This window comes from Spermophilus citellus (genome assembly GCF_964194105.1).
Source record: "Spermophilus citellus genome assembly, chromosome: 6".
In the NCBI taxonomy this organism is placed as follows: Eukaryota; Metazoa; Chordata; class Mammalia; order Rodentia; family Sciuridae; genus Spermophilus; species Spermophilus citellus.
This window is the reverse complement of record NC_138187.1, coordinates 30,001-30,867: the sequence shown is the minus strand read 5'-3', so window position 1 is coordinate 30,867 and position 867 is coordinate 30,001.

The window sequence follows — 867 nt, the reverse complement described above, 5'->3', positions numbered from 1 at the left end:
CCATTTGTGCACCTGCTTGAACAAGAGGGTTGGGAAGTTGTTTCACCATGCCAGGCACTCAGAGGATACTACAGCCATAGTCATAGAAATCTTGCCTACTGGTTGAGATGGTAAAAGAACTTGGCATCAACCACATGGTGCTTTTTCTATTATCTTTTTTTTTTTTTTTTGATTGGGGGAAATTGGAGTTAGGGAGTTATGGAGGCTTTCACTGAGATTTCAAAGGAAAACCTGGGAGGCCAGGAAAATGGTTAGTTGCTGTGGGCAGCCTCTGAGAGTGTGATGTATGAAGTGAGAAGGCAGCTGGAACTGTAGTGGAGACCCCCAAGATTAAGAGATTCCAGTACCATGGAGAGTATGCCAAGGAAAGCTGTGGGAATCAAACAGATGTGTAAGCTGAGAGAGTCTTGTGGGTTGCAACCAGCAAAGCCATAGGGCAGAGCTGCACAAGCCCTTTTGGAGAGAACATCACCATGCCATGTGCCTCAGATGCTGGTTGTGGAACTATAGGTTTTGTGTGCCCAATTGAGTGTTAGTGTTTGTTTGGTCCCACTGATACCAGTCTTGGAGATCAAGAACAGGTCCTTGTTTCCCTGATGTTGAAGATTAAACACCCGTGAAATGCTTAGGTAAGCATAGAAACCAAGTTTTATTTAAGAAAGAAATGAAGATAGACTTCTCCAAAGAGAAGGGAGCTCAGAGTTGAATGTCTGTGGGGATGGGTGTGTCTTGCTCTTTTATATACCCCAGACCCCCCACATATGTGCCTAAGGGCAGGAAGAAGCAGGAATGTGACATATCTGGTCCCCCCAGGCTAGGCAGGGTTGCATGCAGATTGCTTTTTCAGCAAAGAAAGCATGTGGGGAG